Consider the following 13,347-nt stretch of genomic DNA (forward strand, 5'->3'; position numbering starts at 1 on the left):
GAGGTGAGGGTGAGGGGGGAGTGCGGGAGGGAGAGAGGTGAGGGTGAGGGAAGGGGAGTGAAGGGGATGGAGATAGGTGAGGGTGAGGGAAGGGGAGTGAAGGGGAGGGAGAGAGGTGAGGGTGAGTGAAGGGGAGGGGGTGAGGGTAGGGGAAGGAGGGAGGGAGAGGGAAGGGGAAGGAGGGCGGGAGAGGGAATAGGGGGAAGGGGAGTGAGGGGAAGGGAAGTGAGGGGGAGGAAAGAGAGGAAGGGCGAGTGAGGGAGGGAGAGGGAAGGGGAGAGGGAGTGAGACAGTGAGAATGAGGGAGAGATATGGAGTGAGAGGGAGTGAGACAGTTAGAGTGAGTGAGACAGTGGGAGACCGGGGAGGGAGAGAGGGAGACAGAGAGAGGGAGGGAGACAGAGGGAGGGAGACAGAGGGAGAGAAAGAGAGAGGTATGTATGCCGGGTCGGGTAGCTCAGTGGTCGAAGGCGTCTGCTGCAGGGACCTGTGTTCAACCTCATGGGCACAGTTTTTTTTTGTTGCTCTAGCCCCGCCCTCTCCCCCACTGACACTGCCCCCACCGGTGCGGCCCTCGGACACAAACCACACTGTAAATTTGACCCCCAGAGAAGTTTGTGAGTACCCATGCTCTAAACTAACCTGACCCATCAGTAACACATTTCGCCAGGCCCTGTCCCAGCGGGTTCGCGCTGTCATCACCTAGTATCTTCGCTGCTACGTACCTCCGTATATCCTGATATTGTGTCTCGGGATGGCTGCAGCTTCTAGTATGTTCTGCCGTCTTCCAGCCTGACCAGAGATGCCGTCGGACACAAACCACACTGTAAATTTGACCCCCAGAGAAGTTTGTGAGTACCCATGCTCTAAACTAACCTGACCCATCAGTAACACATTTCGCCAGGCCCTGTCCCAGCGGGTTCGCGCTGTCATCACCTAGTACAGCGCTTTCCAAACTGTGTGGCGCGACACATTGCTGTGTCGCGCCCCATGTGTGGGTGTGTCGCGAGATGCGAAGCAATGACGTCACGTCTGCGGCCGATATTAGGCCGGGGGAATGCGAGCCTCTGTCAGGACGTGATTGCGACGTACATGAAGGCGAAGTGGTCCGGAGCTCGATTCCCTGTCTATGCTGAGGCTCAGTGGGGGCATTGACTCAAGTTTTAACGGGGGACTGGCGCGGGCCTGGATCGAAATAGCGAGAGGCCACTTGAAGAATTCTATTGACCTCGACCCTCGGGTAGTGCTGCAGCGCTGCTCACTGCTGGGCCCTGAAAATTAAAATCAGCGTCTTCCTTCCCGCAAAACGGGACGTACTAATGGGTCTTAATGTTGGCAGTACTTTGTCCAGCTCTCATATTCCCCTGTCTTCGTGTTTTTTGTTTTGCCACGGAGTCCTCGGGTGGCCTTCGGTGTGGTGATTCGTTGTTGATCATAATTTATTAACTGTCTGGGCTTCGCTAGTCTCTCTGAATTCTCAGTAGATGCTATTTCACAGCACTTTGACCTGGTGAGACTGCGCAAATCTGCTTTCGGAATTAGGGGCTGTTCTTGAAATCGTATCCTCCTTCCATCTGAGTTGAAGCCCATCAATCCTGGGGTAGATTAAGAGACAGAGGAATACAAGTATCCAGAGTTATTATGCGTACTTGTTTTCCATATTTTACTGGCCCGTAAAGTAAAGTCATTTATTGCCAAACTAATAGATTCTTATTCACCATGTTTAGAATGGGTCCACGGTAATCGCATGGCTCATTGTGGTTTGTGAAGTCAGACGAGTAACCTGATGTTTGCAGATCCACTTGGAAAGCTGCACCTTTTAAGATATTATTGGAATAAAAATGTTGACATATTAAAGGAATGACTGTAAATTGTTCCCATGTAGATGATTTGGATGGAAATGCATTCCTTGTAGATATTCTGCTCTGGTGGACCCACGTTGCACGCCTACTTAAGAGTGTTTGTCACTAAAAAGTGTACTCCAGTTTTTTATGATTGTGTGGTAGACACATTTTAATTCAAATTTCAATTGGGTGGCTGCAGTGTGAGTGTTACTTCTGTCGTTTACAAGTAGTCCGGTCTTGTGGCTGAGTGGACTAATGCATTCACTCTAGATATCTGTTGATCAGGTGGGTCCATTCAACCTTTCTGCATTCTGAGGTTGATAAAATGAGTACCATTGATTTGGAGAACAATAAACGTCTTCTATTTCAGCGCCAAAATATTGTTGAGGGTGCCTGTCTGCTTTATAAATACAAGTTATGTTCTAAAGCACGCATCGGTTCTGTGGGATGTGATGTCTGGTGATTGGCAGGAGCATAACAAAGCTTCCGTAACCCCTGTGGCACAGCCCCCCAAACCTTTCACGTGGTACCCTGCCATTTAAAGGGTCCCCACACAGGCCAATGAATATCTGTGAGATATGGTAGACTTGGGAGGTGGCAGGGGTGGCTGGCATGTTTGGGCACCGGTCAGGCAAGCAAGTAAGTGGTGGGGGAGTGCATGCAAGGCGGGTGGCAAATACAAAATAAATTCACTTACCTTGCCTGCTGCACGTCCGACGTCCTCTTCGATACCTCCTCCTTCGGTTTCGTGGGCTCCAGACTTTTTGTATAACTCATATTCAGCAAGGCAGCAGGTGGACTTTGTGCGTGGTTGAAAGGGTTGGCAAGGCGTGCACCTGCCCTTTTTTTGCCGTAAATCACTGGGGCATAAGTCAATGTGTCCATTATTATATTCTTGTTTCATGCACAAACCTAACCTTTCTTACACTCAGTTTTGTCAGTCACTGGCTTTGTTAGACCAGATTAACAATTGCTTTATTAACCTTCATGCTGTCTCAAATTTGCTTGGAATTGCACTATTTGCCCACTACTTTTTCAACAATTTCTCGGGTGAGAACGGGGGTTCGTGCTCGCTGCGCTGTCTCGCGGTACCGTATCCCTGAAATTTTTTTCACAGGAATGTGTGTCACAAACATGGAAAGTTTGGAAAGCTGTGACCTAGTATCTTCGCTGCTACGTACCTCCGTATATCCTGATATTGTGTCTCGGGATGGCTGCAGCTTCTAGTATGTTCTGCCGTCTTCCAGCCTGACCAGAGATGCCGGTACCGCCAACCTTGGTCCCAGAGTGTCCAGCTATAATTGCGAGGAGCCCAGGCCCCTAGTTGATCCTCGGGTCTCTCCGGCGCATCAGCCCAGCCGCCGTCACTGGCCCACGATGGCGCATAGTGCTCCCGAGGCCTTGGTTACTTTGCTACAGGCCTATATGTTAGTAGCCCCCTGCTCGTCTCACATCCCAAACGCCACGAGCAATAAGTGAAACCACTGCAGATTGCCAAGGTCAGGATTATTCAGGATATTGAGGTAATGCGGGCCTCCGTCAGAGCTGAAAATGAAAAGCATCTACATGGCCATGTTTGGTAAGCCATGCCCCCTGGATTAATGTATCTTATTGTACTTACAATCAAGTGATACACAAGGAAATAGTATGATCCTTTTCGCTTTTGTTTATTAATGTTTGTGTTATTGGTGACTTCAAAGCAGTGGGATCATGAAAAGTTGAGCACTGAAAATCAAAACACTGATTAGAAATGTATATTATTATGACAATGGAAAGCCCACACTTTTGGAATTTGAAATTGAGACCTTTATTAGAATGCGTGTCATTTTGGAATTCTGACAAGAATGATATACAGCTTGACTTGTAATTCTAGAAGATAAGGGGGGACGGAATAAAGATCAAATGTGTGTGCTGCTCCTTATATATTTGGTTGCACTAGTGGGAAACTTCAAACTAGTAGGTTCAGTGCTACACAGGTGCAAATCATTTACAGAGGTATTAAGTCCTTGCTTACCGGCTGCAAAAAAAAGACTAGTGAGTATCCCGGACCCTGGACAATGTCTGGGCATCGAGGGACGTAGACCGGCTTGCCTTTATCGCGCTTCTCTCTGCTGCCAGTCTAAAATAGGGCGTGGTTGGATGACCTATCCCAACTAGCAAAGACTAGGGAGAGCACGTCTAATACGGCACCTTTAAAATGGCACAATTGAGGGTGAAGTATAAATTGCCAGTGCACTCGCCCGTATACAAATGGACATTGGCGGCTCGCACAGGGAATGCTGTGGGCCGGGCGTGGTAGGGTGGGGGGTAGTGGAGTCGGACATACGACGGCAAGGAGTAAAGTAAGTAAATAAATAAAAATACTTACCTTGCGCTCGCTGCATCACCGAGTTGGCGATGCAGAGAGCGCAAGGTAATTAGTTTTTATTTTTTTACTTACTTTACTGCTTGCTGTCGATTGTCTGACTCCACTACCCCCGCACCATGCACCGCCCCACCACCCCACAGCATTCCCTTGCGAGTCGCCACTGCTGGCAGACCATAAAGTTAAAATAAAACAAGCACTGGCAAAGCCAATAGGCCTCGCCTATACAAGAGATATTGTCTTTGGGAATGTGTTTTAGCCATGTTGTCTCCAATACACTACCCTATATTTCACCCTATCCCTCTCAATATATCCTCTACCTCCACACTGACTCATCCCAAACCTCATTCTACTACTATGATCTCCAAAATAACTCTTTCAAGACTTCTACTTCCTTGTATCACCCCAAACCTCATTTTAATACTATGATCTCCCAAAACAACCCATCTAAATTCTTCCCTCATAGTATTTATTACCTTTTTGACAAGCATATTTACATCCTTGCCCTTGGTGGGATAGGTCTGCTTCCTATATAGACTTATCATTGTATATGTGCCAAATGACATTGGGCTTTAAAATACTTTGTCACTGTACTGCATCATTTAGGATGAACGTTTTTTTCAAATTCGGGAGAGTCTTTAAAAGGATAGAATTTTTCTCTCCTCTGTTCATAATGATTCATTTAACCTGTATACACATTTTCAGGCGGCGTGCAACATAGCGTACTACCGTCTTTGTAACATTTGATGCCTTCTGGTGACTGTGTCACTCCCCATGTCCCTTGATGATATAACATCCGCCAGAAACTGAACACTTGATCACGCTTGTTGCAAGTAACCGTGTTTTATTTACAAGGTAAATGCCACATGTTAAACAAGCAGAGATATTAATCACATGTAAGAAAGCTCTTTGGATGTTGTTGACCCCTCCTAAATCTTGCATAGTGTACTCGCAGTCTGTATTCTCAACAGAGACCAGTGTCTAAAGCAAGGCTTGAAACTTTACATCCTACCCACCATTAATTACACATCTCAGTCCTAAGTTACTCTCAGCCAGTCGAACATAACGCATCATAACATATGCAGAAGGCAGCAGCTCATGGAAGGTTGTATGATAGAATATTGTGTCTGAAATATATTCTGATATGCATATCATATTCTAATATATAGGTGGCAAAATGTTTATTATTAACTTTAATGTGGTGATATTACTTAGACAATATTTAGGACACAGTATTTATGTCAGATGATCTTCTGACCACACTATTCTGCTACTCCACCCTTGAGAAAGCAGTGATTCGCATTGCCGCAACATCAAGCTCCCTTAACACAGTTAAGTTTCACAGGCAGAGCAATTCCACATTAAAAACTCTGCGAAGACCACCAAACCTCGGATGCACGTTATGCCACTTCCACTTATGTCATCCAGACAACTTCGCACTATGAAACAACTACAGACCAGGTTACATGGTGGGTAGACGACCTGTAAGCCAGGACTAAAACACTCCAACCTCTAGATTGTGATACTAAACTATTTTCTGCTGGTCTATTTGTAGATTGGATTAATAGTATATTATGTGGTCTAACAACTTTAATCTAAGAGGCTCACAATGTGACAGAGGGGGTATGCAAGTTCTGGTTTTGTTATTAGAATAGAAATATGGGGTTGAGTTTAGCTGAAAAGGAGTCAGATGTGTCAAGGTAAAGGACACTTGCATCGAGGAGCTACTTCAGCACATGCTGACATTTTAAACAGAGGAATAAGGACCTATTGCATTGTGCTTAAAAAGATAATTTCTTTGCAAAGAAGAAAAACAATACATTTTTAAAGTGCCATTTTTCGTAGATGGTATGTCTAGACCTTACACCAGATTCATTGAGGTTTTTTAACTAATCATTTCAGGATATAAATTAAATGGAAGAGCACATAAGTTAATTTATTATTTGTTAATTAATTGTCCTGTTTTTCTTCCGTACACCCCCTGTTTAAGCCAGAAGTAAAACCTCTGTCCCTGTCTATAACAATATTATTTAAGGCAGACCTCTTCACGTATTTTTAAGTTCTGATATGCAGAGCAATTAAACATACCTGGGAGCGTTGGAGGTTGCTGCCTGTCCCTCCGATCTTGGGACCATCTGCTGTGTTGCCGTTTGCCGCTGCCCCTCGCCGCACCCGCTCCGCGGGTGCCGCTTCGCGGCGCCAGTACTTGGGAGAGTCACCTGCAAGCGCCGGGCACTGGGAGGCACCTGAAGGACCAACAAGACGGCGCTGTAGCAGGGACTCGCAAGTCCAGGAGTCCCTGCTTCCCCAGCGGACGCGCCCACCAACAGACACGCCCCCCCGCCTGACTAGTGAAAAGGCGGGTGTTTCCCCTCCCCGTTGGGACACACCTGGGAGCGTTGGAGGTTGCTGCCTGTCCCTCCGATCTTTGGACCATCTGCTGTGTTGCCGTTTGCCGCTGCCCCTCGCCGCACCCGCTCCGCTGGTGCCGCTTCGCGGCGCCAGTACTTGGGAGAGTCACCTGCAAGCGCTGGGCACTGGGAGGCGCCTGAAGGACCAACAAGACGGCGCTGTAGCAGGGACTCGCAAGTCCAGGAGTCCCTGCTTCCCCAGCGGACGCGCCCACCAACAGACACGCCCCCCGCCTGACTAGAGTGAAAAGGCGGGTGTTTCCCCTCCCCGTTGGGACACACCTGGGAGCGTTGGAGGTTGCTGCCTGTCCCTCCGATCTTGGGACCATCTGCTGTGTTGCCGTTTGCCGCTGCCCCTCGCCGCACCCGCTCCGCGGGTGCCGCTTCGCGGCGCCAGTACTTGGGAGAGTCACCTGCAAGCGCTGGGCACTGGGAGGCGCCTGAAGGACCAACAAGACGGCGCTGTAGCAGGGACTCGCAAGTCCAGGAGTCCCTGCTTCCCCAGCGGACGCGCCCACCAACAGAAACGCCCCCCCGTCTGCAACGTGCCTACATTACGCTCTGCCTGACGCTCAGCGGGACGCGAGCGGGACGCCGAGCGAAGCCCGAGCAAAGGGCGGGCAGTCTGTGGCAGTCGGGGGCTGTCAAGGCTGGGCTGGGCCACGTCCCTTTCCACTCCAACAGCAGTGTATTCAGGCGGTTTGCGTGAGGCCCCTTAGGGTTTCCTACAATCATGTCCACCCGCTCTGGAAAACTTCTCAGGAGTGAGGGTGAAAGGGGAGTCGTTGCCGGGAGCCCTGTGATTGGAACTATGGACCGCTTCATTACCAGGGTGGCGGCTGTAATAGAAAAGGAGATCGCTATGTCAGAGCGGCGCCTGTCCGAGGTCTACCTCCCTTCCAGACGCTCATCCCTGGGGGCCGCAGCACAGGCGCTTACACCGGCTTGTGAGCGGGTTCAAACTGTCCCCCCTGCTGGTGTTCCGGACGATTCTATAGACCCCCCTCAGCTGCTTGAAATAGGGCAAAATATAGACAGGTTGGAACATCTGGCCGCGCTTCTTCCTTGTGGCATTAAGGAAGAGGATGGTCTCAGTATATCATCCCCCCCTGTATCGCCTAATCACCTAGAAAAAGCCACCAGTCAGCCTTCATTGCCAAAACCGCCCACCCCGACTATAGTAATACTAGACGGGGTGCCAGATGGGGTGCCTTCTATAACTGAAACTGTCGACACTATGCAGGATAAGAGGTCTACAAGTAAAAAGGCAGGATACCGTAAAAAGGGTAGGGTGGTGAGACAGGCCGCGCTTTATCAAAGAATAAGAAAGCCTTGTGGACTTGGTGGAAAACATGCAAAGGGCCTGTCCACAGAGAATAAAGCCGAGGCAGAGGGGGATGAAGTGGTCTCCTCCAAGGGACCACCTACTAATGATAACACCGTTAACGTCCTAAAGCTTACCGACCCCGTGACTATTGAAAATATCTTGGAGAGGGTAAATAATCTCTTGATGCCCCTACTAACTCAGGTTAAGGGCCTGGGGGCGAGATTAGATAAGCTAGAGCAATCAACCCTCGATGGGTTCTACTCACTTAAAACTACAATTAAACAACTATCTAGAGTGAGTGATAACCAGGAAACGGGCCTAAAGGGGAGCGAGCATCCAGTAGTTTCCATACCAACACAGATAGATTCCAACCCCCCAAAAAGCCTAAATAAGGTTGTTACTAACAGAGTCCAAATCCAAGCTCCCAAAATTTCTCCTCTTCCTAAAGCAGGGCCGAAACCCAAGGGACCGGCAACACACATAGAGGCCGCTAAAACTAAACTTAAGCCACTTCCACAAAAACAGCCCCAGACAGCCAGTGGTAAAGTGAAAGATATTCAAACACCAGGCTCACGAGATAATGTCCAGGGACTAGTAACTGGGAAGGTCACCAAAGCTGCCCCCCAACCTATAGCCTCAACTTCTACCACAGTGGCCCCTAGAAATCCAATACGCCGGATCCCTCCAGTAAACCTCCCGCCAGACTGTCAACCCTTTGTCGCTGTTCTGGTAAACGTTCCCCCATTAAAGGAAGGCCAGCTGGAGAATCACCAATCTCTCAAGAATAAGTGCATCCACTGGCTAAAGTCAAATAAGCCAATTCCGCTGGGTGTGGATGGGATTATTCTAAGTGTCCGCAGAGTAGGATGGGTAGGGCAGGGAAAAAAAATCAGGAGGGGGACTGCATAATAATAAACTTTCAAGACCCCAGAGTAGTGAACTCCATCTGTACTCCCATAAAAAACATGGGGGCCCCAGGGGTGAAAGTAGTAGACCTATCCTACTTTTATCCCAGGCAAATTGTTAGCTTAACTGGGGAAAGCCTAAGCTCCCCTGATTTTTTTCAAAACTGGGAGACATCTTGGGCTGGGGCACATGGGGGTACTGGGATGAACCCTCCGTGGGTGCCAGGGTGTTACTGACTGGAGGAGGATAACCCCAGGGTATGCACGGACGTAGCTTCAGACAAAGAAACTGTGAATAGAGTAGATCCTATGGCAGTGTCACCCTCCCGAATTGACTTTCCCTCAATTGTAGATACTAGTGGGATGGTAGCCTTAAAGGACATTCCGCAAGACTTTTGTTCCCTCCAAGCACCCTTTGTGAGGGCCACAGACAATAGTATTCTCGCGACCAGTGACACTCCAGTTGTGACAGACCTAGTTTTCAAGGTTTTCAGCTGGAATGTCGCAGGGATCGCAAGAAAGCTGGCTCTCCCTGATTGGATTGCATGGGTTGATGAGCACTCCTTATGTATTTTCCAAGAGACCTGGAGCTTGGTGCCGGTACACAGGGTGGGATTCTCTTCCTACTTTGTGCCTGCACTAACCTCGGAAACAGGGAGGGGGCGACCTTCAGGCGGTCTACTTATTTGGGTAGCGGCCTCCTTAGACTGCAGAATAGAGGAGATACACACAGGTAGCCCAGACATCCAAAATATCATCTTAAGAGACCAAAGGGGAAGACTAGTTTTAAATGTCTATAATGTTTATGCCAGAGGGACTAAGGGCGGGAGAAAGTCACCTGTAATATCTCTTCTTGAGACCCTCCTGAATAAAACTCCTTACAAGTCGCGCACACTGGTTGCTGGTGACATGAATTGTACGTTCGAGCCTCTGGGCTCGGACGTTGCCCTTGACCAAGACGAGGAGGACATTAGGATAGGGATCCCTGTACTGGAAATCCCACCCATCAGGAGGTGGACAGAAGTGGCGCTACAGCTATACTCCCTGAGCCTTGAACTAAATCTAAGGGCAGTCAATGGGAGGACAATCTCGGATAGGGGGGGTGCCCATACGTACAACAGACCAGGACACACCTCTAGGATACATTACATCCTAGTAGATGTATATCTATGGAACCATGTGAGGGACATGTTGGTGGTGCCTACGATTGAAAGTGACCACAACCCACTTTCCTTAAGCATGGACCAGTGGTGGTGCCCTGTAAAAAAGGGTCTTAATAACCCCGTATTAGCTCCCTCCGACGAGTCTGTAGTCTCGCTCTGTGGAAGACTAATAAAATGGGCTAAACTGGTCCTCTCCGAGGCAAGGGTCGGAGAAATTGCAACCCTCTTAAACCATGCAGTGACAAACCTGGGGTCCCCCTTAGAAGGGGTGGGCAGGGTGAGTGGACTATTTGTCTCCTTAGTAGATGCCTTGACAAATGTGTTTACCATCCATTCTAGTAAGTTGGGAAACAAGCTAGGTAAAAAGCTAGATGATGGCTGGTACACTCAAGCATGCAGGGCACACAAGTCAAGGCTTGTTGAGGCAGTAAAGCACAAATCCCACAGCGATATACAGGAAGCAAGGAAGGCCTACAACAGATCCCTAAAAATTGCTAGGATGGAGTGGGAAGATAAATTCTGGGAAGACCTACTCCAAGCTAGCAAAAGTAGGGATTCAAGGGCCTTTTGGAACCTTGTAGGCTCCCGGAATAAGCCCGAGGCAGCTATGAGACCCTGTAATATCCCCCCTCAAAGTTGGGTAAAACACTTTGGGGATTTATATCTCCCGGCAGATGGGGAACTAAATGTTAGGGTGAATTCTCCACTAGTATTAGAACCTCACGCCTATGATCTCTTCACCCCTTTAGAGATCGAAAAAGTAATAGGGTGGGTAGCCCCCCGCAAGGCAGCTGGCCCAGATGGCCTCCCGGGGGATCTTATGAGGGCATACCCAGTGGAGTGGGGAAGGGTTATTGCAGCTCTCCTCAATGACATCATGACTGGAGGGCCAGTGCCAGAATCGTGGAAGGGGGCGGTAGTGGTCCCGATTTATAAAAAAGGGTGTAGAGAAATCCCGGGGAACTACCGCCTGATAGACTCCACTCAAAAGATAGCAGGCAAAGCTATACTTGGAAGGATTCTACACTGGGTGGAGGAGAAAAAAATACTTTCGGACTTCCAGGCAGGTTTTCGGGCAGGAATGGGGACAATAGAGCAGGTGTTCAGGTTGGCACTCCTGGGGTGGAAGGTGGTGGAGCTAGGCAAGGGCAGTCTATACTTGGCCTTTATAGACCTAAGGACTGCCTTTGACCTAGTTCCCCGGGAGGAGTTATGGAGGGTGCTTCATGAGCTGGGATTGCCCCCTTACATCTTGTCCCTCCTCACTAGCCTCTACGCCCATACCTTTGCTCAGGTCCGCTGGGGTAAAAACGGAGAGCTAATAGAGAAAATACCAGTGTCTAGGGGCTTGAGGCAGGGATGCGTTCTGGCGCCCACCCTTTTCTCACTATATGTGAATGGGGTGGTAGAACATCTCCAACAAGAACCAGCCGACGCCCCCTGTCTCGGAGGAGTGCGGATCCCCACCCTGCTTTTTGCGGATGACACGCTTTTGATCTCCAAGACACCGCAAGGCCTCCAGAAACTGCTAACCCGTTTCCAGGATTTCTGTGCTGCAAAGGGACTAGTAATTAACGTGGACAGAACTAAGTACCTAGTCCTAAATCCTCCAAAGAAACTGGGCCGCCCACCTATTCTTAACTCTGTTGCCCTGGAGAAAGTATCCGAATTTGACTACCTTGGAATTCGGATTACGGATAGAATGACCTGGTTACCCCACATTGATAAGATGGTCCTCAACCATAAGAGAGTAGGTGGAGCACTCCTGAGGAAATTCCGGGCTTCACCTAGGAGATCGCTTACCCCAGTAATTGACATCTACAAGGCTAAGGTAGTAACATCAGCCTTATATGGGGCAGAACTCTGGGGACATTGCCGTCTGGACGCCCTGGCTACAGCGGAGAGTAAGCTCCTAAAATCAATCATCGCCATCCCTCTGAGCACCCCAACTGTACCTGTGCTGTTGGATACAGGCTGCAAAAACATTAAAGATCAAGCCCAGCTTCGCCCTCTCCTTTTATGGACACATATTTGGAGGGGTGAAGAGCTAAAATCTTATGCTGATGGGTTGGCGAAAATAATGAGCTTGGGCGGCTGGGCAAAAATAAGATGGCTGAGAGACACTAAAAAACTTATGGAGAAAATCGGACTGGGGGACTGTTGGTCATCACGTTCAGCTCCACCAAAAGAGGCCGCGAAGAGACTTTACTGGAAATGGGCTGCAGAACAACTAGCTACAAACCCGGATCATTGCAAGTCCACTGCTGCCTTTTTATTAGTAAAAGATGTTGTAGCTTTCGAGCCTTACCTGGACCTTATCACCCTCCCCTTTGACCGAGCCCTGCATTTTAAATTTAGAGTAGGTTCGCTCGCGCTTGGGGCCTTGGTATCAAACTGGAAATCAGCTGCTCATACGTCCCCAAACTGTGCATGTTGTCCTAGTAGGATAGAGTCCATCACGCATATCCTATTCGAATGCCCGGACTATGCAAAACCCAGGAGCTCTTGGCTTAAACCTCTCTGCCGAAACATGGGTACACGTAGTTACCTAGTAGCTTTGCGCATCCTAATGACAGACACTTCCCCTCCTATTGTATGTGGCATAGCTAAATTTTTAAAACAGTTCTGGCTTATTCGTTGCAAGAGACTGTCAGTAGCGGTTTAATTCTCTTTTTAGCTAAATTATTCCGGGCATTTTATGTCCTTTTATCCTTTTTAATGAGATTTAATATTGCCTTCTTAAAATTGTTGCTTTTTGTATATTCGTAAATGGCTGTATTGTATGTGCGCTTATAAGATATCTTGCATATCGAATAAAAGCTTATGACTGACTGACTGAATTAAACATACATTACATTGATTTACATGCCTACAAAACCAGCAAACATTGGCAAAGCTGATCAGTCTCACAGCTGGCACATAGAAAATTTGTAGCAATATAGACAAGGGCCTCTGATGTGTGAGCCTGGGATTACATTTTTTTTTTAATACCGCGAAATTGTGATTTGGTCTTTGCTATTGGCTTATCAATGAAAGATGCTTTTTAAATGTGCTGACATCGGCAAAGATGAGAGTGGTGACAAGCCATCTTAAAATGATAGAAACATTTTTTTCTGTACTCTAAAGTTGACTACCGTGTTGGGTGATGCAACATCATGGTGCAACACTGCAACCATGTTGTAAGTATGAAAATGTTGTCTGTACTTTCAAGGTGGCTGCCAGATTGTGTCTTATTCCATGTTTTTGCCCTGAATTGCACCAGCGGATATCAGTGTCTGCAGTTCAACATTGCTACTATTCAGACCTTCCTATAAATACTCTTCCTCAAAATA

At 48.2% G+C, this 13,347-nt stretch overlaps 1 protein-coding gene across 3 annotated transcripts in view; it reads left to right on the plus strand.

Annotated features, from left to right (window-relative positions):
- GCNT4 (glucosaminyl (N-acetyl) transferase 4) overlaps positions 1-13,347 on the plus strand; it is a 203,200-nt gene that overhangs the window by 57,931 nt on the left and 131,922 nt on the right. The gene's annotated exons all lie outside the window — the stretch shown is intronic.

The sequence above is a fragment of the Lissotriton vulgaris genome, chromosome 3_1 (assembly GCF_964263255.1).
Source record: "Lissotriton vulgaris chromosome 3_1, aLisVul1.2, whole genome shotgun sequence".
Classification (NCBI taxonomy): domain Eukaryota; kingdom Metazoa; phylum Chordata; class Amphibia; order Caudata; family Salamandridae; genus Lissotriton; species Lissotriton vulgaris.